Genomic DNA, 23,649 nt, shown 5'->3' on the forward strand with positions numbered 1-23,649 from the left:
ACATAATTAATGTATTTCATATAAATTATCGTTTTTTTCTTGCATGGATTTAGGACTGACAGTACGAGTTTCTCAGATCAATCAGAAACCAAAAGATCTATGCAGAACATATGGCCTCCTCTATTTGTAACCTTTCCTAGGGCCTTGCTCAGGAGCCCACCGGAGTAGGATTCCTCTGCCAGCTGTGGGATTTGAACCGGCAACCTTCCAGCCACAGGCGCAGATCCTGAGCCACAGAGCCACCGCTCCGCCCAAACATTCGGCAATGCATTGGCCGGGAATCGAACCCGGGTCAACTGCTTGGAAGGCAGCTATGCACACCACTATACCACCAACGCGGTATAACCACAACACCAACCAAATAATGCTATGACGTGGATGGATCGGATGTGCCGTGACAACGGCAGTGTACAGCAAATCACATGACACAGAACAGTGCCATTCACACAGACAATGAAATGGCCCAATGTCAATAATCACTTTGATCGAATGGAATTATTTGTTGTAAAAGTAAGCCCCAAAGAAGGCTGCTGTATGCCAACACAACGAAGGAATTGAATAAAAAAAAAATGTACTGTACATTCCGCTCATGTCTCACCAGACAGCACCACAGCACCTTTGGGTGTGCTTTCTTCTTTGATTTTTGAAAGCAAGCATTTATGTGCAAAAAACAAAAAACAAAATATTGCATCGTTTGCACTTGGGAAATGCTATGCATTCAATACCTGTAGACATAACTTATTGATCTATCAAACAAGTTGAAAAACTAGAAAGCTGTTCTTTATCAGGTCGGTACAGGACATTCCTTTGAGCCTAGGAATGTCTGTAGTCACTCTTCTCTGAAAGGATTCCAGAGCAATATCATTTTTGTAACATGATGACCTAAATTATGCACAATATTCTAAATGAGTGTGTTATACAATTCTAACCCATCATCCCTTTATGTAAATTCCACACGTGTAGCTATCCCAACACTGTTTGTCTTTTTATTGCTTCCCTACCACATCTAGAAGATTTATTGCTTCCCCACATTGTCTAGAAGAAGAAAATTGATGTCTCTACGTAAACAACTACGTCTTTCTCATAAGTAGGCTCTTCAAGCTGACTTTCCCATATTACAATTATAGTTTGATGTTGATACTCCCATGTAACTTCTTGCACTTTTCTACATCTTCTAGTATTTATTTGGCATCTTTTACAGTGTTTTCTGATCCACATAGCTGGGTCAGTGTTTGGTTGCTAGAAGTTACGTTTCTTGAAAGACGTCAGGGTATCAGCCTCAACAAAACAGCTGTAAAGCTTGTTCCAGACTCCTGCAACTCTATGGATAAAGAGGTGCCTCCTGTCTTGATTTTAAATGCACTACCACAGTTTTCACCTGAACCGTCTGGTTTGCGCCACACTGCTGACTTTGTCTGTCTTTTAAGATTCTGAATACATGTAAGTGCAAGTATAGCATAATAATTGCATATTATAATACATGTATTTAATATTAATTCTTTGACTCTCCTGAAATCCAAATTCAAATCTAATCTTTTTACTAGGGCCTATATCTGATTGCCCTGTATTCTCCTCTGCACGTTCTTGTTTAATTGTATTGTTTAATTTTTAAAGAATAAAGACTTTTATTGTACTTTAATTGTTTTTGTCTTTCTCTTTGTTGCTATGTACAGCGACCTTAGGTTTGGAAATGTGCTTGATAAATAAAAGTGAACTCACTTGTTAAGTGCATTACAGCTGTAAGAGTTTTGTGGTGAAGTGAAAAAGTTTGTTTTGTACAGGACCTTATAATGACAGGACCCTCAAATCTCACTGGCCACTTTAGCTTTTTTAAGAAATCATGAGAAAGACTAATTGTCATTATTAATCATAATATTGCTTTAAAATATATAAACTTGATGAATGGTGCTAAACAATTGCTAAACAATTACAATTATTGTAAACCCAGTTAGAATACATTCGATTTTCTCCAATGGGTACATTGTATGGTCTGAACTTAATCTATGCAGTATACTTACTGACCACCCAGGAATTATGTAGTAAAAGTCAAGAAATTATTATGCTTTTGAAACAAAGGGGAAAACTTGGGTTATTTTGCTCGTGAGATATTGCTTTTGAGCCAAGTATAATGCATTTATTTCTTGAAACTTGACACATGTTCCTGATATCTGCACTTTTCATTTCAGGGATCTTATTGGAAATTGGCCTTTTTTCATGTTCGTAAGATTAACAAGATGAAAAACTATGAAATACTAGGGTGAAGACAATTGAATATGTTTGGAAAGATAATTAGGACTGAATATTATATTCATCCTGAGGGCTAAACATCTGTTTTATTAAACATATAATGACTCATCCTCACATTAATTCTTTCCTGAGGTTTACAGATAACATCAGAAAAAATTCTGTGTGCTGCCCAGAACCAAAATACTACTGAACCCAGAAAAATCTTTTAACTCACTTGATCACCAACCTGAAACTGCGATAGTCAAGCCTGCAGGAAATCAAAAGAACTATGTACAGTAAGTTGAAAGTTTTCACATCTTTTCAGTGTTTTTATTTTCACAAACCATTGAATTTCTATAATGACAAATATTTTAAATTTACTTAAAACATAAAACATAATTCAGGAGAAAAAAAAGACTATTACATCCTGATAACTAATCCAACAAAAATGTCACTTTAATTCTACCACATTCATAGTTTAGCACGATCAGAATTACTCTCATTTATGTACAGTACATAAAGATACATTCAAAAGCACTTTTCAAAATATTTCCCATGTTATTATAATAGTAATAATACTTTGCAATTCTACTTTTCATTGCAAAGGATCCCAAAGTGCTTTGCATACAGTATGGGAGGAGGCAGTCTTCATCCATTACTGAAAGCACAGCCCCCACCTGGGTGACACATCAGAGCCTTGAGGCACCTGCAGCTCCTCTATACACAAGTCCAGTGGAGAAGACACAACTTACTTTAGCAGCTGAATCGATATAAAAATCTAGGCAGGCCACATTATGCAAGGTCAGAGTTGAATTTAATCAACTAAGGTCACCCTTAGTTAAATACGTGTATACTATGGGTGTTACTACAAGTTAACACCCATACTGTGCATTTCCGAATAGGAACATGAGTTTTGCATTAGACTAGAACAGACAAAAATTCTGAAACGAGACCTAGTGTCAAAACCGTATGAAAGTTCCAAAATCCTAAATGACTGGAACTAAAGAGAACTCTTAACTTCCAGCTGGCCCACTGCAGTTGTACAGAAATCAGAAATGGACATCCATAACCCCAACTCTAAATACACGTACATCCGCACATGGTTGACAATTAAAAAAAATTGCACAGACCCAAAGTGCATATCCTAAATTCTTATGGCCAATTCCCTAATTAAAGTGTAAAGAAATAACAGAATTCTTGCAAAAACCTTCAAGTTGTATAACTAAATACATTTAATAATACAGAAAATTCTGTTTGTTAATCAGGGTTCGACAGTGTTAAAAGTAAGTAAGTTACTGCTGTGGTAAAAGATGGTAAACATCCTGCTCACAAAGAAAAAAAAACACTCTATAGCTCTGTCAGGATGTGACAAGAGTTGATACTGAGTCATTTCCTTTCACGAAGGCACATCAGGGCTTCTCCACTCACACTGAGAAGAGACAGTTCCAATCACGTGCTGACCCTTGGTGGGCCATGTCACACACGAGCGCAGCTCAGACAGCTGTCCAAGCAATGTCATCTGGACATGCAGCTATAGGAAAAGCAGCATCCTTGACCGTCCTTGTGTCCATCACCAGCTGGAGGAGCTGGAGTATCTGGGGAAGATGCTGTTATGATAGTGGATGGTAAAACAACAGTCTGTGAGCACGAGAGACACAAAAACATGACAAGCTTCCTTTTATAAATTCTGTCCTACTCACAAAAATTAAAAATCATCCTCAGCCGTTCATGCAATGACATCTGGACCTTCGCATTTCCAAAGGTTTGAGCATGTTTTATACACTCCTGAGATCAGTATTTGTCTTGGCCCAGCATGGAGGGTATGTACTGTACAGTACCAGGGTTTTGAACTACACCATATATGGTACTGGTGCAAGAGTCCGAATCTTGAAGCTTTCATGGCATGTTTCCTCCTGAAAGCTCAAGGAAGTTTTAGTCATCTGATATTTGATTTCCTGTCAGAGACATTATATCATTTCGGACATATTTAAATAGGAACTGTAAAAAGACACTGCCATGTACTGCCACTACAATATCCTGCATAGTGTTAGTTTCCACATCCCTAGCTGCTGCTAAACAGAAAACAACCTGCAAGCCGTTCTATAAAATCTAAATTGATTGCATTATAGAACACTATTTAAAGCACCCTGCAATGTAAAGATGTTATTTAAATTAGGTCACAGTAGGATTTTCATGGATTTCAAGAGAAGCACAAAAAGAGGATGCTGGTTGTGTTTAAACTATTTCTGGGCTAACAATATATTTTGAGAGATACAAAGCAATTTAATATTTTAGGCAGGTGCCATTACGTTCAACTCACTGTATTATCTAGATTAAACTGACGTCTTGCATTCCTTTGTTCACTTCACAGCTTGGAGATAAAGTGATAAAACACACAAGGACAGAATGTTTTTCTTGAAGAACCCCAAGAAATCAGCACATCAACTGGCTGGACAGCTTTGTCTCAACATCAGCAACTATTTCATCAATCGCACCAAGTTAATTTAAATTCATTTCCTCCAGATAGTTTCACTGTTAGGTTTGGCGTAGATCAAGGCCAGCGTTCTGAACACTGAAGACTCGGATTAAAATCCTTCATTATGACATCTGTTCAAATTTAAGGTCTCAGAGGACAGCATTTCTCAAACACTTAACAAAAAACACCGCTACAGCCAGTGAACGTGTGTTTTAATGTTACGAGTGACATGAATGGTAGATATTAAAACACAGCCAAGCTGCACTAGACTAACTTATTTCTCTTTTCAGTTTCACAAAGAGACTACATTTCCCTTTCAACTTCAAATTGGGTGTAAAGATGCTTAAATAAAGTTTCATATTTTCTGGACTCACCCCTTACATAGACAGAAAACCCCTCCTCAGCCATTATACTGTAGCTCATATGATACTGTCAACAAGGGTCCTACACTTCCTTTCAGAGAGGAAATTATCATTTCAGTCTGCCAGGAAAGTAAATTCCACTTCTGTGGAGCACAGCAGAGCCTTTCTTTATTTCAGTCTTCCCCCATTCACTCCACAAGATTTTCCGAAATCCTTTAAAGGCTGCCAGACTGAAGCATTAGAGGCTAAAGTTTGCTGATTGAACTGGAGTATTAAAAGTTGATAATTAAAAGGTAATAAAAAAGGGGAAAAAATACATTTATGGTGTCAACAGCACTGTATACACATCCCATTGGGATTGATTAAAGAGAGGCTAGTTTAGGATTTTGACATGTTTGTATCAGTCTGCCAGCTCATGTAGCTGGAAAGCTCATCAAGCACAGCTGTTCTCCCCTAGGCCCTGTGTACAATAAGTACAAAACAATACGAGCAATAACACTTGGCCAAATGATGCCCTCGGGCACAGAAAACTGGCAGTGTAAAAATGCATTTAAAAGCAAATTCTGCTAACGACTGCACCTGCAAATTCACAATGCCCCTCCTGTACAGCGATGGCATGCCTGAGGACTGAAAACTGGACCAGGGCAAAACAGAGGACTGACACAAAGAGCAATTCACTGACCCTCTGCTGGAAGCTGGTGAACAACAACAACAATAACAACAGAAAGTAGAGACTCCTGTTTTTTTAAGAGTGAGTGGCAACATATTTTTAACAGGAACTTTAATTGTGTGAATACAGCAGTACATCATTTAAAAAATAAGGTTTAAGAATACTTTTTCAGTGATAAACAAACAATGTACTGTAAGAGAAAATAAGATCTAACAATGAACATGAAAAATATGTATCATGCTGAAAATATAAAGTCTGTACTTCCAGCTTTGATTCTGCAGTACCTTTTACTATAGATTATTAATGACATTCGCACTGTCATATCTGATGGATTTGTCATGGATGTGCGAGCTCTCTAGTTGAGGAAAGGGTGTCCAAAGTCACGATTTTATGATATGACAATTCATGGATATTTTATTAGCATTTTCTTAAAATGATAAAGCCACACTCAGGTACCATGAAAAAAAGCTATTTAAGGACACACTTCCTCACCAGCATTTTATGACATTTTAAATTTTTAAGTTTGAGTAATTATTTTTTGCCTCCTTTGGACTCCCAAATTTTCCAGTGCACAAGGCAATTTTACAAAAGATCACAAAGCAGAGGAAGAAAACGGCCTCACTGATGCAAACATCAATAAGCCCCTGTATGAAAGCTTGCTTTATCCCTAATGTGGAAGAAATATGAAAGGCTCAGTCTGTTTCAAGCTTATATAACTTTGTCAAAACAGCTTGGTTATATCTCTAATCTCTGCAGCTTGCATGCCATTATCCATAGCAGATGAATAACCATATCCTACTGGGTAAGTAATCCATTGTGGCCCAGTGGGCCCTTCTACTGCACTGGGAACATTCAAGACACTACAGGCTGCAGGGGAAAACAGACACACAATAACCTCACTGTTAGCGGTGTCCTTACTTTCATGTCAGTTAGATAAGCAAAAGGCATGTTGAGAAGGTCAGGTTTGGAACAAAGAGATAACACACCAGACAAGGAAAAGGCTCCCTGTTGCTGAAGTTTAGATTGCTGAAAAGAGAAGTGTAATCCGCAACCGAAAAACAAAGAGCACAGTACAGTACTTGTTAATCTTTCAGTGGAACAGGATCCCAGGGTTCTGACTTCTGCAACAGACACTGGATTTCGCCACGTATCAAATTTAACAAGCCCCGTTAACGTGCGGGTCTTTTCTGGGGGGGCTTTTGAGCTCCTCTGCTTTGATGGTTGTTACATTTTGAAAACATCAGCAACTTACTTATTTCTGAGGAACAGTTTTCTTTTGGAAATAGTTTCAAACCAATGATTTGTTAGAGAACGTAAAAGAAATGGGGAAAAAAAAGGCAGACAGAAAAAAAAAATCTATGTGGCATTTGACAGAGCGTGGGAGAGAAATAAAAAATTGAAAATAACCCCTGACTGTCAAAAGTCATTCCAGATTGAAATGTCAGCTGCTTGGAGGTATTTGATTTTCTTCAGCCCGAAAATGCTCCGCGCATCAGGGACTGCGCGGGTTTCAGGGAGAATCAGACACAGTGTCTGGAGTGAGATCCACAGCCTAATCTCATTCCACTCAGGTGAGCTTTCCGGGGATGAGGCTACTGGCGAGTGGAACTGAACTGCACATTTTACCCCTTCCGCCAGTTTACTTATTTATTGATTATCCACTAAATGGGTTGACTGTATGCAGCTGTGTGTTGCCCTGTATAAGGGACTCCACTATGCAAATAAATATGTACAGAAGCATAAATAACAAATGGTTCACTCTGAATTCAGGTATTCTTGATTTGAACAATATAGTTGATCTCTTCACAAGTGAATGCATGAAGTCCGACAGAGAAAAATCACTGGTTATCCCACTAAACTATGAAAACAGAGGCCCAAAAATGGCCTGTTATAACGAAAGAAATAGACTGTTTTGATAGTTTGCTTAATACAAGTTAGGCACATTGACATTGAAGCCCAATAGGTGATACTGAAATCAAAGGTTATTGGCACTAATATATGTAAGTAGTGGCATGGAGTAGTGGTTAGGGTTCTGGGGCCTGGATTGGAGGCTCATGGGTTCAAATCCCAGCTGAGAGCTGATCTTCTGTCTTCATTTCTTCATTTTAATGGTACTGTATGTACAACAATTCCTGCACAAAAAAACGCTACTGGAAAAGAGGGCACGTTGATGGCATTTACGCCACAGTGCATATCTTTAAAAAAAAATTCGCTCTAAAAATTGCATGAATTTTTAAGGTTGTCTAACTTGAAAGCTGGATCTGTAACTAACCAATGCAAACTTTCATCAATTGACATAAAAAGCAGTATTTACAAGATAATTCCTTACTATATCCTCAAAACATCTTATTTTTTACATAGATTTTTATCTATGTAATGCAAATTGAACTTGCCATTTTAACTGGCTGCTTTACTGTTCTGTCTGATATGGAGCACTTGCAAATTTCCAAAGCAGCAGACTCCCATCCTCCGTTATGCTAAGTGTACGATCATTTTAAAAATTCTTCACCTCAGCATTTCACACCTTGAGGGTACTTTTACAAATCCCACAAGAGAAGTGCATTTAAACAAACTATACAGTAACAAGAGAGCTGTGATGTAGCACTGATGAGAAATCAAGAATATTTGGCAGCACAGAGAGTGAAATGTAATGGTGCTAAATCAAATCAGTCAATCCTTGTCGAAAAAGCATGAAACAAAAATTTAATCTTTTAGCAAAATATAGTAGAAGGGAAAAAAGATCAATCATTATCTTGCTGCTTATAATTTATGTTATATGACTTACGTAATGCCATCTGGAAAACATCCTGTCCAAATGAGACGTCATTCAAAAGCTCACTTCTGTGTATATCACTCTTACAGTATACGACATGAATAAAATGCAGACATATTCACGGTTCCAAAGCCGATCAAACATCTCCTGTTCACACACTACATGTATTTCCATTCAGTGTACAGAATAACTTTACAACACAGTACAGGCAGCCAGACTGCACAGTGAGGCCAAGATTATGGTATTTTCATATTGCACTGTTTATTTGTTATTCACTGAATACGTCTAACCAGAAACTGCAGAGAAGCCGAGGGCAAAGTTCCTCCTTTTTCAGAGGTATCCAAACATGAGCTGTAGTAGCTCTGCTGTTGTATTTAACAGCTGTAAATTCCAAAATGGCAACCACATTAAAGCTGCAATATCCTTTTAATGGACAAATTACAGCATTTAAGTTTATCTTTATCTTGATTATGTGAAACAACATTCCATTTCAGCCCAATGTTAGCCATTAATCATATGACACACAAAAACAATACAGCATGCTCCACACATACCAAAGGCATAACATATACCTATCTCCTGGGATCCGTTCATTAAGTTGGAAAGGCAGCAGAAAAGAGCTTTGTGGTCCTAATCTTTTCTTAAACTGAATAATCTGTCATTGATCTGGCAAATCCTGTTTAAGTTACATCAAAGAACTACAAGTTGCTGATCCCACTTAAAAATTAAGTATCTGAGCCAAGCACTATGTAATTTTCACATTCATATGTATTCATTGTAATCGAATGCAATGAAGCAGCCTGACACATTCATTGCCAATATATTTTGTACTACTGATGTCATCAGCTGTCATATTTAAATACTTTTGTCTACCAAACATACACATTTTGCACTGTATAATTCGGCTTGTCATTTAATATAGTAGATAAAGTTGGAGGTTATTTTAAACTTTTAGTGTATATTGTGTTTAAGGGAACCAGATGAACCTCTGCCATTGTTGCTAATAGTTAAGCATCACTTTTCAAACACGTTCAAAATGTAAAAATCGGCATACTGTCAGAAGTCCATTATCTCAACCCATAAACATGCAGGACGTTCTGAATGCAGACATGGATTTTACTTGTTTTAACAAACCCTACAGGATGTCAATATAAAATAAATGTACTTCTAATATTATTCTATCTAATTGCATCTCTGACATAAAAATTTGGATGACTCAAAACTTCCTTCATCTTAACTGTGACAAGACTGAAGTCATGCTTATTGGTACCCCCCATCAACTTCGTAAAGCCAGTCCTGTAACCCTGTCTGTAGATGGCTCTGTACTTGAGCTCCAATCAAAATTGAAAAACCTTGGGGTTATATTCGATTCTGGCTTAACATTCGACCCACATGTACAGCATAGTGTCAAAACATCTTTTTTTCACCTTAGAAATATCGCAAGACTACGCCCTATGCTATCATTAACTGTGGCTGAAAAGCTGATCAACATATTTGTATTCTCTCGAATTGACTACTGCAATGCTCTGCTCCCTGGGGTATCTAAATCTACTCTGAACAAGCTGCAGTATGTCCAAAATTCAGCAGCCAGAATCCTGACCAGATCTAGTGCAAGTGTTCACATTACTCCTATCCTGGAGTCCTTGCACTGGCTTCCGGTCAAATTCCGCGTAGACTTTAAAATCCTCATGCTCACCTACAAGGCTTTACATGGCTTGGCACCTCAATACCTGTCTGAACTTTTATCGCCCTACTCCCCACCTCGCAACCTCCGCTCTTCAAATTCTGCCCTCCTTACTGTCCCCCAAGCCCGTCTACATTGTATGGGTGACAGGGCCTTCTCCTGCTATGCCCCCAAGCTCTGGAACTCCTTGCCCAAGGATATTAGAGAGTCACCTTCTCTAAACTCCTTCAAATCCAGACTCAAAACCCTCCTTTTCAGAAAAGCCTTTACTTAACTGCTTCCATTCTTCACCCCTCTGCTCTTCTTAATACCATCTTCCACGGTCTCCTCTATTGTTATTGTTGTATTGTTGTAATTATAATTGTGTCCTGTCTTGTGAAATTTTCTTATTTATTGTTGTAGTCTTCTTATTTATTGTTATTGTCATCCTGTAAAGCGCTTTGAGAAGCCACCTTTAAAGGCGCTATATAAAATAAAGTTTATTATTATTATTATTATTCTAATAAAAAAAAATTAATTCGATTGCTGTTGGCTTCAATACTTTTTGCACTTTGTGTTGAATGTTAAAATAACTATTTTTTTTAACAATCTCTTGCCATGTGGTGACACGTAGAAACAAACAAGACAGAGATGTATGCTCCTGTAGATGACTGAAAGATACGGAGAAAGAAGAGAGACCCCTCTACCTACGGAGGTGTTTGTCCCGATACGCCATGAGGTTGATGAGGTTGTACTGTGGCATGCCAAATTATTACAAACTCAAAGCCACTGCTATTCTGCCATTTTACAATATAAACTATTAAGGTCACCAGACTGGGGTGCTGCAGTGAACTGAGCATATTTAGTACTGGAGTCCAGGGGTTATGACTGTAAGCACTACAGTGGCATACTGTAGGACCTAGTAAAAACAAAAATGCCTGTAACTACTGCAGCAGTCCATCCCTCCTGAAGCAGGAAGCCTATACTGTACGATTCTGCGCCTGAAGCAGTTACAGTCTATCGCCACGATCTCCGAGTGCCAGACTGCCAGGGAAGGGAGGAACTGAAGATCAAGGCCACTGCTGTGCAATTCACTGCCAAGCCAGGCCCGAGCTCAGATCCAGGGACATTCTTGTGTCTACAGCAAGAGGGCTCTGCGTTGTGGCCTCAAAGCCACGTGACAATCAAATAAGCTGTTTTAGGGATGTGTAATGGAATAAGTCAAGTTAAAAATGAGAGAAGGCTATTTGGCCTGTCTAACTTGTTTGGGAATTAGTAACTTCTTAATCTAAGGATTTTTTCTGCATTAGTATTATCGGTCTGCTTACTGGAAGTTTCCTTATGGATACCAGAGATTTATCTTAAGTTGTAACACTTACACCTCTTCTGTGCCAATATTAGTCAATATACAGTGGCTATGAAAAGTATTCACCCCCTTGGACATTTTCACGGTTAACCGTGTTACAATATAGAATCACAATGTATTATTTGGGATTTTTTGCAATTAATCGACACAAAACATTCTATAATGTCAAACTGAAAACATACTACAGATCTTCTGTCTAAACATAAAACAGAAAATAAGTGATTGCATAAGTATTGACCACTTTTACTAAGGCACATCTAAATAGGCCTTAGTGCAACCAATTGTTTTTAGAAGTCACAGACATTTGTTGAATGGAGCCCACCTGTGAGCAATTAGGGTGTTACACGTGTGTTCAGGATAAATATACCTGTCTCTGGAAGGTCCAGGTTGATTAGTACAAAAAACTACATCAGGAAGATAAAAATAACTTTCAAAGTCAATCTGGGACAGGGCTATTGAAAAGCACCACACAGAGGGAAGGTATGCAACAATTTCCAGGTCGTTACATATACCTAAAACAGAGTAAAGTCCAAAATATGGGACAACTGTGAAACTGTGAAGAACGGAGTGTCCTGAAGAACTGAGTTTCCAGGTGAGAAAAGAACTTGTCAGGGAGGTCACCAAGAGGCTTGTGACAACTCTAAAGCAATTCCAGTCTTCCATGGCTGAGATGGGAGAAGCTTGTGTATGGCAATGGCCTGGGTGCTTCACAAATCTTGGCTTTATGGGAGATTGAGAAAAAAAAACTCACATCAAATCTCAACTACACTTTGCAATTCTTAAAAAAAAAAAATTTAATTTATCATCCACTGCAATGTTCCTTTCCATCTCTGTCAACCTTTCTTAATAATTTAAGAAATAAGTTTTAATAAGAAGTGTTTCAATCATTCTTTGAATTGCTTTATTCTTCTATATATTCTTATTAATTGATATATTTGATTATGTAGGTCATTGCTTTCTTGACTTTCATTTACCTATTCATGGAATTAATACATTTTGTGCTTCAAGCAGAATATCTTTTAACGTGTTGCCATTCATTCCGTACTGATTACATATCCATCCTGTCTATTCTAGTTCTCTTAAGCTCATCTCCCTTCCTTGCTTTCCTGAAATTGCAACCCTTTGTTTTGGAGGGCCTGTACAGCCTCAATGAACACCTCAAAGCAAACCATATTATCAGCTCCCTAACGGTTCTCTCACCTCATGCTCCTCACACTGTCTAGATTCTTCGAAAAGACTAAATCAATATCAGCATACCGTCTGGCAGGTGTACTGACAACCTGAGAACAAAAGTAGTCATTAGCTGTAGCTACCAATTCAATTTACGCTGTTGACGTTCCTTTTGGGTTTTCGAAACCTACGTGAAAATTACAATCGCAAATGGGAACCACTTCTTTCTTTACACAAGCATCCCAGTTTCATTATTGAAGACTAAACTGCAATTCATATCTGAGCCTGGAGGTGTGCAGCACGCTCCTAGTGCTATGCACTTTAATGTGTTTTTTGTTTGCCCAATATAAATTGAGACCCTTGATTTATCTAGAATAATTTTGTGTACCTGCACACTCCTTGTACTGTGCCGCTCCTCCGTTCATTCGTGCTTTCTGAATCAAAATGTGTATTAGCACTTAGCACTAGTGGCTATTTCCATTTTAATTTTGGATTAATAGTATGGCATGTAGTTCTATTTTAACCCCAACAATTTGGAAAAGTATTGTATTTCAAATTAACTTTAAGGGAAAGACTTGAACATGTCAATCAGTCATTTAAAGTGGTGATTAATTCCTTTGTGTAGGAAAACAGATAAATTTGTTCCCAATTCCTGTACAATGAACAACTTATCAATAAGACACAGGAAATTTAAATAATTATATATTCAAGGAGTCTATAACTTCTATATAAAAAAATAATAAAAATTGCATTCAAATACTTGACCTCTAACAAGAAGAACAGGTCTTATAACATAGTAACAAAAATCAATCTTTTAATAGTAGAAATCACAATTAGAAACTACCGAGAAATGTATTTTATAATGAGAACAGGAGGCATGTTTAAAACCAAAAGGGCTGTGGAAGTCTGGAAAAAGCTGCCCAGCCATGTTGTTGATGCTGATACCCTTAATGCCTTCAAGAACCAGCTAGATGTGATCCTCAGATCACTTGGCCGCCAGTAACAAATAAGCTAGATTGGCCAGTTGGGATCCTCTTGTTTCTAGCCTTTCACCTTAGCTTTATTTTAATACACTATGTTATTCCTCGTGTTGTTATCTAGATTACTGATGCTTTGTCATATGTTGTACAAGCAGCTGTCTGAAATTGGAAGACGAGATCCAATGGCAAGTGAAGAGCTGAAGAGTTGAGCGAACCAGCAGAGAAACGCAGGCCAAGGTACAGGCAAGGGTCAAATTCACAAAATCTCTGAAATCAAGGTGCTGAAGGAGTATCCAAAAAACCAGACAACCGAGGAAGAAGCAAAGTTCAAAAGCCAGAGAAAGCACAAAAAAACAGCTAGAACGTAATTCAAAAGCAAAAGTTCAAAAACACAATCTCGGTAGAAAAAGGAAGCTCACAGAAAAAAATACCAAGACCAGGGCAGGTCTTAAATACTGCGATTTAAGCACATTCAGGTGGGACTGATTTCTGTCCATACCTCGTTGTGATGCCAACAGCCTGTTTCACAGGTCTGTCAGTTGTAATGTTTTCAGTAAGGTTGGCCCAGATCTGTCTGACATTTCAGAGAAGACAATCATTTCAGGGAAATAGGCAATATGAAACCCATCATGTGCTGTAAGCAACACACAAAAAGTAACTCGGGCAAATCAGAAGGAAAATTAGAAAACTGAACTGATAAACTATATTGGATTTAATAACAAAACTGAAAGGTTTTTGCACTGTTGATAACAGAAGTCTACAGATCTCAAAAGGCACATTACCTGTAAGGTAACCAATTTATCTACAGTACACTTCCTAATTAATTTAATTGGTACATTTGTTATTTTTTAATACTTTGTGTGTGTTAAAACTGTAATAACCATACTCTCATAGGTGATGCATGCACTGTGCAGATGGTGCACTCTATAAATGCAAAACTAAAGCATTTTCAGTGATGCAATCAAAATGCCAGAACTGTAATGAAATATTACTTCAGAAAATTATGTAGAAAATTAAGTAACATTTTCACAGTTACATTTAAATTATTAAAACCTGTAAATAAGTGTGTAGTAAGACATGATAGTTCCTAATATTAACTCCAAACTCGAGCAATAAGAAAACCTTTTTATAAGAATATTTCTAGAAACTGGTATTAGAAATTATCCAGTGTCATCTTCTGCCTGACATTACAGCAAATATAGTTGTCAGACAGGTCATTTATGAGACAGAATGATTTTAAAGATGCATCGCATGTACATGTACTGTAGTAAGAAGAATCGACGGTATTCCAAGATGCTAAAAGGTAAACAGCCAAGGAATGTTCTATTACACTTCTGCTATTCGTCACTTGAATGAAGAGCTCAATAAAGCTTTACAGGAAGCAGGACCGAGCTCTATTAGATTGTAATCTAACCAAGAGGAGCAACCTCAAGACACAACTTTCAGTGTTTACAGCACTGAGGACTTGAGACAGCCCCTGGGAATGACAGGACTGTGCTAGAGGTCACAGATCTTGTAAACAACTCGAGGGACGCAAGTGATCAAAAACACCCAACAACAAACCAGAAAATACCTCAAGATCTCCACGGCAACATTGGTCTGCGCCACCTCCCCTTCTCAATCGTCTCTGTTCAGCACCACAGTTTACCAAGTCAGACGAAGTTTAAACAACATTAAAAAAAGACGTCGTCACCCAGACTGCATGGCGTCACACAGATCGAGTCCTGGGACCTCTCTTGCTGCCCTTCCCGATGTGACAACACTCCAGCAGCACAATGGAAGTCCTCATGCTGCGCTTGCTACAACAGCTTTCTTCCCAGTTGTGAATGTGGCAGCTATGCCGTTGATGTATGATGGCGTTCACCATACTTGATTCCCATCGAATATTTGTGGGTCGATCCACACCAGTGAACAGGAACAATCCCCTGTCTTACAAGAGGAATGAGCCAGAATCCAACAGGACAGCTTTGGCAACCTGCTGCCCAGCTTGTATTGATTCCAGTAGTGGCCACAAGCCCCACTAATCTGTGACTCCACCACCTGAGCCCCCGGGGAACCGCCATGTTGAACAAGTGTTAATCTGCATACTGAATTTATTGGTTGCATTTCTGTTCAATAAAATGATGATGCACCTGCTACCAAAATGATTTTGGCATTTTCGGACAGCGGAGAGAATTTGTTTGATACAAATGATAATTTCTACGCGTCTTAAGTGTAAATAAGTAGAGCGAGTGTTCTATGGGAAAGAAATCAAACTAAAACATTGTTCGAGAGACTTCCAAGAATAGAGAGTTACTAATAGTCAAAGGCTGTAAACACATTTCAGGGTCACCAGAGAAAAACGTGTCATGTGCATGGAAAAAAGCTTGGGAGAGAATTGTGCTACTTCATGTTCAGTCTCAATCTTGACAACCACAATGACCTATAGGGCAGCTGGAAGAACAAACTCAACAATAACATATTATGTTACATGTTATATGTAATTATAAGAGAATTGTTCTTTTAAAATTAAGTGCTGCATTTTTATCCGTCAGCCTACATTACAGCAAGGTTTGTCGGTTTGTGCTGCTGATTAAAGACCTCTGAGCCGTCACAGTAGCTACCCACATAAGTGTAAGACTCATTAAGAAGACATATTGAAATTGGACTTGTGCTAGTTTGCATTAATTAGGTAAGTATTTATAGTCAAGAGTGGGTGAGGTGATATTCTAATACAAGGTTTATTAGAATTTTGAAAGGTCAACAGCAATTGCACATAACTATATTTCAGAGAAAACCTCTCCATCCACCTGGGTCAGTTCCTGTGATACTTTACCTTCGTATGTGATGTATATAGCACAAAACATTAAACACATCCCGCACATCATTAATCTCAATATAGCCACAACAACAGCTAAGGTATACAGTCAATAGTTGACTTGCATGTTTAATTCTGAGAGCTAACATGGGATGCATGATTCATCTATGATTATTTTTACTCATGCTGTAAAATAGGGAACCGATTCAGATCTGTGTTTGCACTAATACTGCACATGACATTCAGCGGTGAAGCTGATCCTATATCCTTGTAAACAACTTATAAACACAACTTATCATAAGCCCTCCTATCAATAAAGAATTTTCCTTTGGTACGGTGTGACAATTTGTAGGAATATAATATGGAAAGCTCAGCCAGGATTGTCATAAAGCACATACGCTTTTCTCCAGTGGCCTGTGTTGAAGAAGTGAGCTTTACTCCTACAGTGCATTACATATTAAAACTATTTGCTCCCATTTGTAGCAAAGAGCCAAGCTAAACACATCACAGCTGGAACATAAGGCTTCAAGAAGCCAACTGCACAGCACATCTGCACAATCATACCATTCATATGGTTTACATTTCACACAGGCTGCTGGTAGGCTTACAAGCCTGATCATTACCAACACAAAAGTTCTCAGAAATGTACTGAAGAAAAACTCTTTTTAAGCAATAGAAAACACATTCATACATCTATACGTACTATTTAATTATTTAGTAAAGAGGTGTGATCTAAAAGAGATAGTTCACACTGGTATGTAGATATATTCTTTAAATTAAATATTGAAGCCAATCTTCTCTTTAACAAAGCTGAAAGAAACTAACAGTAGCATCGGTGTTCCTTTTCAGATAAGAAATACATTGACAATTAAAACAATGCATATTTGCCAAGTTTCAAGTTTCCAACATTATGATTAAATTCAATTATACTTTTATTAGCCCTATACAATTTCTTGCATTAGGAATTTGTCTTTTTCGCATACCCCAACTTTCTATCCTTGAGACACACAGACAGGGAGAGAAGCTTGGGGTCAGAGCACAGGGTCAGCCATTGTACGGCACCCCTGGAGCAGCTGGGGTTAAGGGCCTTGCTCAGGGGCCCAACGGAGTAGGATTCCTCTGCCGGCCGCGGGATTAGAACCGGCAACCTTCCAGCCACAGGCACAGATCCTGAGCCACAGAGCCACCGCTCCACCCTATTAGTTTAATTATTGTTGTTAGAAGCAGAAAGATTTTAACTTCTCACATGAGGATCTAGAAATCTGAAATCTTTTGATTTTTCTTTCTTTATTCAGTTATTTATTTTCAAATTAGAGGGATTTTAGGCTGTTGGTTTCTGTGAAGTGCCTCACAGGGGTTATACTGTAGTTAACCAAATAATATTGTAGCAGTTCACAGCTCCACTGTAAATTTACAGTCAAGTAAAGAATTATATTTTGGACTTATTATTTGGCTCAAGCAGCAGGAAGGTTGCCTGTCTAATAAATCTTCCCTTACCGATTTCAAATGCAGATGTTGCTTGTATTAGAACATTTTTATTTTGCTTTTCTAACAATTCACAAGAAGTAGGCCTTTTCACTTCAATCTTAATATTCTGCTAATTCTGCACCTAACCACCATATATAACATTTGTTAAGACAAAACAAATCATCAGCAATGTTGCTTTCAATGTTCTTAAACTTATCAAAATAATGCCTGTGAGCCAAAGTGTCTTCAGAGGTAAAATAATGGCAAATACTTCTGGGACTGAGGGACTTATCTTCTAAAGGCAGTGAAGAGAAATCTTTTGAATAATTGAGATAAAATTAAATATTCCACATCCAGTGTTGTCTTTTATCACTTCCTAGCCTGCGCAATGTCACCACACAAATACTCAGAGCTAAAGCAGGGATGGTGACCTACTTGAGCGTAAGCCACTCCTGTCTTAGAGACACAGTGGACAGCACAGTATTAAAGTCATTAGGCATGCACATGCATTTATGATTCGCTCGGAAACAAAAGCACATTAATAATTCACCTTTGGGGAGGCAAAACAATCAAGAATATAACCAGACATCTAACACTCTGGTCAGTTTCTCATTACAAACCTGACTCTCTCAAGTCTGTTTACCTTCCAAGCACATACATAATCTTCAGTACCAACATGATCATGATCACGATTGACATGATCCCACCCCTTTGAAATAAATATAATAAACGTAAGTGCCAGAAACATCACAAAATCTATTTTAAATGGAATGAAAACGTTTTCAGGATCTGAAAAGGCAATACTCTGCGGAGAATGGGTTCTGTACTCTAGCGTTGGTCAAGCTCGTGTCCTGGATAGATTCACTTAGGGCAGGGGGTCGCTCCAGTGGAAGCTGCAACAGGTTCGCGTTTTACCAAGTTTACAGTTCCTGTTAAAGCCTCTCAATTGGTTCCAGAGCACTGCTGGCTCATTGCAAACAAGCAATGAGAACAGCATACTTTTAAAATGACAGAGCTTGGCTTCTCATCCTTTTGTCCTGTGAGTAAACTGGAGGAGGAAACAAGACTGACTCATATCATGTTCTTTCATGAAGGCATATGACTTGATGCAGCCTACCTCCTCCTATCTCTGCAGTTTATCTCTGTCATAGCATTAAAATGAATTACGGGATTCACCTTACATCTGCCTTGGGGTTCATCTATTGAGCAGAATCTTTCAAACAGACCTGGACTGTTCAAGGAAAAGTGTGGACAGAAGAAAGAAGGTGGAGTGCTCCTCTAGTGCTCATGATCGGGCGAAACACCTTACTGCAGGAGCCCTTTGGACTGGAGCGCAGCTGCCCTGCCTTTCTGACAGCTGCTACAGATTGCCTGCATTAGCTCTCGTCTGCTGCAGACTGCACTCGGCATTCGCTGCGTGCAAAACAAAGGCTTAACCACGAGAGGAGGAAAAAAAAAGTTGCACATGCTTTTTTCATTTAATTTGATTGGGCTATACTAACCACATCACTTAGAAAAAAAGCACATCACTCAAATTGCCACATAATAATCCTCAAGTGCACATTTAAACAAAAATAAAACCTGAAAATCTATTTTAATTGCCTTTCTGACTATGTAAATTATATCACATATACGCACAGTCTATATATATATACACACACACTGGCACTTTTAAACTCCATTATGGGGCCTCCAATTTAAATGTCATTATTTAGAAAAAAGAATGAAAGTCTTGCTGCTTTAGGAACATATAAACAAGAGGTGGGTGAAATCTGTGTTATGACTATACTACGGAGGTTAATAAGTACAGGAAATAACTTTGTCAAATACACAGATTAATGTTAGGACTGCCGACAATGATCAGTGCTTTGCATCACAAAAGATAAATTAAGCAGAAAGATGCACAGAGCTGCAAGACTGGCTCCTTCTCCAGTGCGTAATTCAACATTACTGACACAGTGGCACTGTTTCAGTAAGACTGGTCTATGTTCTGAAGAGCTCTATTTACATTTTTGTGCACAATGAATCCACACTACATGGCTAACCAAGTCCAACGTACAAGAGAGTAAATAGCTAGGCCAATGTCTTTTTATTTTTCAAAAAAGCATCCGGCAAAGTAACAGGAGGAGGAAGTATTGACAACCAGCCTACCTCCCTTAACAAAACTGTGCCAAAAGCAAAAATTCTGCACTTTCATGGACAAAACGCATGTTGAAAAATGAGAGACCAACTGGGTGTGGTGGGGATTAACTACAGTGGAAACTGATCAAATTGCTTTTTTTCCCCCAAACATTTTAACTGTCAAAGGAAAATAAACATCTGGGTGCAATTAAAGCACTGCTCCATCTTCAGTTAAGATGACTTACTGCCCTTTGCCGATACCTGGTTATCAGCTATGCATGTTATCACCATGGGTTTGTCTGACAGGAAAAACAAACAAGAGCAAAGAAAACATCTTCAGCTTGTAGCTAGCGTTGATTCATCACTACTCTGCCCGTAACAACAATAATAATAGTCATTCCGTGTGTTTATGTAGAATGTTTCATCCCAAAGATCACTAAGAGCATTATAATTAGAAGGAGACCCCCTTCATCTACCACTGAAGTGCAGCACTTACAGTACCTGGATGACATTATTGCAGCCCCAGTACACAGCAGATCAGGTGGAGAGAAATTACTTCAACAGCTGAATTATTGGGGAACTCTAGGATGGCCAGATTGTACAAACTCAGAATAGAATTGAACTAGTACAGCTAGTCTACCACCCTCACTCTTTCAAAAAGTACCACGGGATTTTTAATGACTACTTAGTCTAGAGAGACCATTGAATGTCTCACACGAAGGGTTTTGGCATCATACAGTCACAACTGTGGGTCACTGGGTTGGAAAATCTGGTCCAGAGGGAAGAGTGTCACCTACAGGTTTACCAGAATCATTAGGAGCAACTATCTGGTTATACTTGAGGAACCCCAATGCCAGGACTGACCAGGCACAGTCTGGCTCAATTTCTCAAATGTGACAACCAGATTTCAGTGTGTTAATGCTGCTATTTTTGTTGCATGAATACTACCGTTTTAACTTTAAAAGGAGACAGAGATACATAAATCACTCCTTTTTGGCGAACTGACAGCATGAACGTGATCGTTAACTATTGTTGTGCCTCCTTTATCTGTGAGTCCTCTTGAAAGGCATTAAATTCTTATGAAATGGTGAACAGTGATGTCCAACTGTTCTCGGGACAATATACATCAGGCATTTTGTATAACATAACTTGTCAGTAGAAATGAGTCTATATAATGCGAAATCATCAAAAATTGAATATTGTTATATCTGTAAACCAGAACAGCTTCATTGTACAACAGTAAGTGTTTTACAATTTTAGAAGATGTAAAAGGTGTGTAAAGTAAATCAAAAACCTAAGATACGGTCTCACAGAAACTCATACCATTACTGAGCATCTAATTTTCTCATGCACAATTAGAACATCCCATTCTTGATCAGCACCCCGTGACAACAGGGAACATCCAAACAAAAAGGAAAGCGATTCTTAACTGCACGAAGATCAGAGTTATGAACTGTTTTATACAGGCATGTTCTCCATCTCAGGGCATGGTTCAGACCTAATCACTTGAAAACATACAGAAAATAATTCAGTAATCAAAGCATGTTAACTCATGCTCAGTTATTTTCTGTATGTTTTGTTTAAATAGCTTTGCAGTAAAAATTAAATTTCCAACCCACAAGTAAGTGGTTTTCTCAGAATACATAACCATCTGTGTGGTTTAGTCACAGCTACCTACATCCTAAGTGTCACACAATCTGTTTAGTATAATGCCCTTGACATAAAAATTGCTCTTTTTAGAATCAAAAGATATAACTAAAACTAACCTTAACACCGTAAGCTATGTAACAGACCAAATTTAAAGTAGTTTAGAATTTATGTTGCAGTCTGGAGCCACTGAAAGACAGATGAGCTGTTCTCTAGCCCACTAAACATATTTCTCAACACTGTGAAATAGCAGCAGACAGTTTCAGAAAACCATCCAGCAGCATGAGTAGCACACAGACACCGTGTCCCCAAAGGACCAATACCAGAAAGGCTACTTCACATTTTGGAGAGGTTCTATAGAAACCAAATCCTGAACCCACTGCTTTCCTCATTTTTTCCCCACCAATGTGAACAAAGCTTTCAAAATCTGAATTAATTGTATTTATATAGTGCTTTACATCCCACAGAATCCCACAGCACTTTTACATGTAGGAGGCAATCCACTCCCTCTACCACTGAAGTGCACCACTCACTTCGGTGACACATGGCAGCCATTGTGCTCCAGCAATCCCACGACACATCGGTGTAGGAAGAGTCATTACTTTGTCAATGGAAGAAAGGAAGCCAGATTTGGGTTGGCCAGATTGTTCAATTCCAAACTGGAATTTAGCCAGGGTTCTGGGGTTAGCACCCATGCTTTTAAGAACAGTACCATGTGATCCTCTATAACTAAGCATTCAGGATTTGGTTTCATGTCTCAGCTGCAGAAGTTCTCCTCCTCGGTCACGGGCTTGGCAAGTCAAGTCCAGAGGCCAGCAATCCCGCTTTCCCCGTGTATGATGCTGCTGTTTAAGGGGCCAGACAGGCAAAACAGGAAAACAGCATCAGCCAATCCGTAACACACAGTCCAGATCCGGGATTGTAGCAGGCAGGGCCCAATACCTAGCGACACGAAGCGAAGCACTGAAGGGAGACAGACGAGCCGAGGCCGGGGCGGAGCAGGAAGGTTCACTGCACTGGTATAGTAAATCACAATTCAAGTCACCAAGGGAAAGTTCGAACGATTAGGTCAAAACACAGCGGCGTCAAGAATCCAAACAGAGCACAAGACAGGGAACTAGGAACACTGAACTAAGGACTTGAGAGGCTCAGAATTTATTTTTTTAATACCAGAGCACTGCTAAGTCAGACCTTAACTAGCTTGCATCACCAGGAGACAGGGGAGGGGGTGATTACCCACAGGTGAAGCAGGCTTCCTGTCTGAAAGTTTCCACGGCCACCGGCCTGACTGACAGGTGAGAGAGGCGTGGCAGCTGCTGCTCCAGCGCTCCCGTGCGGACGGGCATGACACCCTAGAGGTGTCCCATTCCACTACCGATCGGGCCCAGCATAACAGGAACAGGGTATCCAGATCTGACGAGATTTGGTACAAGGTGGTTGTCAAAAAGACATGCTGGTACCTTTTTGATATTGTTAACCATTGTGAAGAAATTTCCGGGGAACGACCTGGCCTATTAATATTATGGGTACAGGTTAAGTGGTCAAAGCATACTCCATTTAAAAAATGACAAATATTTTAAAATCACAATTTCGACTGTAAACGATTTAATATAATCATTTAAAACCAGTGAACCAATTCCGTTCTCACTAATGGGGATTTGTGTAATCTTGCATTTGCTTGCTGCAGGATTATCCTGGCACATCCCACAAATCCAGGGGATATTGCATTTTCTAAACAGGTTGTCAAAACTACAGGTCTGACTAAAAGACCCCCTTGAAAAAGATTGTTGGTATCACAACACTGGGAAACCACAAGCACTGGCACAAAATGTGAAGATACACATACTTGCATCCAAACATACCCTTGAAGCTTTTCAGTCAGGGTTTAGAGAGAGACAGAGCATTAACACAGTCCTTATTAATTCAATGAT

The 23,649-nt window shown here is 38.8% G+C and overlaps 1 protein-coding gene and 1 non-coding gene across 4 annotated transcripts in view; both read right to left on the reverse strand.

The window, feature by feature from the left end:
• Positions 1-23,649, reverse strand: part of prkd3 (protein kinase D3) — a 105,322-nt gene that overhangs the window by 49,870 nt on the left and 31,803 nt on the right. The gene's annotated exons all lie outside the window — the stretch shown is intronic.
• On the reverse strand, positions 267-338 carry trnag-ucc (transfer RNA glycine (anticodon UCC)). The gene has a single exon. It is a non-coding gene; the product is annotated as a tRNA-Gly (tRNA).

Source organism: Lepisosteus oculatus, chromosome 2, assembly GCF_040954835.1.
Source record: "Lepisosteus oculatus isolate fLepOcu1 chromosome 2, fLepOcu1.hap2, whole genome shotgun sequence".
Classification (NCBI taxonomy): Eukaryota; Metazoa; Chordata; class Actinopteri; order Semionotiformes; family Lepisosteidae; genus Lepisosteus; species Lepisosteus oculatus.